This window comes from Chenopodium album, chromosome 7 (assembly GCF_948465745.1).
Source record: "Chenopodium album chromosome 7, dcCheAlbu1.1, whole genome shotgun sequence".
Classification (NCBI taxonomy): domain Eukaryota; kingdom Viridiplantae; phylum Streptophyta; class Magnoliopsida; order Caryophyllales; family Amaranthaceae; genus Chenopodium; species Chenopodium album.
Genome location: NC_137840.1, coordinates 59901190 through 59903788, shown reverse-complemented (window position 1 = coordinate 59903788; position 2599 = coordinate 59901190). Strand labels below are relative to the sequence as shown.

At 38.4% G+C, this 2599-nt stretch overlaps 1 non-coding gene across 1 annotated transcript; it reads left to right on the top strand.

Moving 5' to 3' along the window:
• The first annotated feature begins 545 nt into the window (after positions 1–545).
• On the top strand, positions 546–653 carry LOC145641332 (small nucleolar RNA R71). Its single transcript, XR_014115370.1, has one exon. It is a non-coding gene; the product is annotated as a small nucleolar RNA R71 (small nucleolar RNA).
• The last annotated feature ends 1946 nt before the right edge of the window (positions 654–2599 follow it).

Here is a 2599-nt window from a genome sequence, read left to right as displayed (position 1 = left end):
TTGCCAGCATTGGGGTTGTAATATTTATGTTGTTGTTGTTGTGGCGCCTGTGGTTCTTGTGGTGGTGGTGGATTTTGAACATTGGTACTCCGGTAGGAAAGGTACGGATGATTCTGGTACCCAGGATTGTAGGTGTTGGAGTATGGGTTATTCTGCCCATAAGCTTGAAAGGCATTAAATTGTTCCACGGAACTCCTGCAATCTTGTTCCCAATGACCTAAAATTCCACAATTTTCACAGAAAGCCTCATTAGCATTATTATTAATTGCAGAAACATTAGCTACATTAGCAGTACTAAGATTATCTAATTTCTGGAGGTTAATTGAGCTTGCAAAAAGGATATAGAGTCAACACTATGCTTCCCCTTGTTAGCAAAGCCTCTAGGATTCCCATATTGGGAATAATGTATCGCCATATCTTCAATAACTTGACTTGCATCATCAACATTAAGGTTCATAAACCTCCCACTAGCTGTAGAATCCAAGATTATTCTAGATGAATTTCCAATGCCATTGTAAAAGGCTTGGATTAGCTGCCATTGTGCCAGATTATGGTGGGGGCATTCTCTTTGTAGGTCCTTGAACCTCTCCCAAGCCTCATATAAAGTTTCATCGGCTTTCTTGGGCAAAGTTCTGAATTGCACTCCGTAGTACAGTTATTATCTCTGCAGGATAATATTTGTTATAAAAAATCAAAACAAGAGTTTCCCAGTCATTTATACCAAGTGCAGTTCTATTTAATCCATTAAACCATAATTTGGCTTTTCCGGTTAAATAAAAAGGAAAGAGAATCTCCCTGATTTGGTCTTGTGTGACCCCAGCTTGCCTGATGGTATTACAATACTGACAATAGTCTGCAATATGAAGATTTGGGTTTTCACCCTTAGCTCCACTAAATTGCTTTCCTTTCTATCATCGTTATAAATTGGGGTTTAATCTCAAACTGTATCCCATCGAGAGCTGGAGTGGGAGTAAGGTGTGGAAAAACTGTAAGCTTTGGTTGTGAGTAATCACTAAGCTTCTTTGGAGCTGTCATCTCTGATTCTGGATCTGATGATACCTTTGAATCGCTAGAATCAGTTAGAGGATCTCGGTGATTATTATTATCACCAGAATCCGCAAGAATTTGCTTGTAGAAATTCTTCTGTCTATGGAAGGATCGTTCGATCTCAAGATCGAATGGGATGTACCCTGATCTGGAACACCTGGGCATAAAACAAAAAAAACAAAAGGCAAATATGAGACTTGCCTCAAAGAACTAACGTTCTCTGAGACCAAAAGAAATAACCTAAAAATAATCAGAAACAAAAATAAAACCGTTTCCCCGGCAACGGCGCCAAATTTTGACAGGCTAAAGTCGTATCACCTAATCAAAAGTAATTCCTAAATCCTCTAACTTATGTAGATAGGGAAGTAGGGTCGAATCCAAAGAGAAACGAGTCTTTCTATTCCAAATTAATTAATATAATCTAGATTATAAAGTAACCAAAATATTATAATCGAAGGAAACTAAACTACGAAGATTAAGAATAAGGAGAAAACAATGAATAAAAAGCCTAGGGTATAGGTTCACCAATAAATAACACTCCAGGGTAAAACATAACAATCAATCATCAATGCATAAATTAATCAGATCATAAAGGGTTTTCGCTACGTATTACAATCACACAATTAATTTACCGGTATTAAATCTCATCTCTCGAATCTCGACTTAACCATTTATAAATTAACCTGCCTATTGAAACTAGACCTAAACATCAATCCTCATCTCTCGAATCTCAAATCAATATTGTCAAACTCATGCATAAAAGATCTGCGCAAATCTAGTCACAGAGCATTAAATCAATCAATAGGAAATTAATCTAGCATTGACAATCAATAACAATAAATTACCCCTTCATATTATTTATGGATCCCCATAAATCCTAGAAATAGAACTACTCACACATAATTAAATCTAAACAAATCAAAGTAATAAAACAAGACATGATCAAAGGAATAAAACAAATAACTAAGATTAAGAGAAGAGAAATCGTTACCAAAGAAAATCTGGAATTAAGAATAGAGTTAAGAACAAAGTGTATGAGAGAGAAACTAATCTAAAAGCTAAGTAGAGAGAGAAAATCTAAGAAAGAGTTAAGAAAGAGTAAAAAGGAGATACTAAACTCGCTTAACGGAGAAGTATTTATACTAAGCAAGAATCCTAAACTAAAACAAACTTAAACGACACTAATCGTCTCCTAATAATAACACGCGCCCGATCGGGCAAGGCATCGCCCGATTGGGCGCGCCTTTTTTTGCTCATCAAGGAGTTTCTCGCGCCCAGCCGGGCGCGAGTTCGAGCGCTGACCTTGCTTCCCCAGCCCGGCCGGGCGCGCCTCCGGGCGCCAGCTTCTTTGGCCGGGCGGCACTCTTGGGCCACTATTTGGACTTCGATTGGACTCCAATTCTTTGGGACAATCTGGATTTCCTCTTCGGGTCTTGAATACTGGGTCCAAATGCCTTGGTATCACATATACCAAGCCCTTAATCACTGGTTCGATGGCTCTAATCGGCCCTGGGCTATAAAAAATGGTCGTGCTTCTCCAATGCTTGTAGTT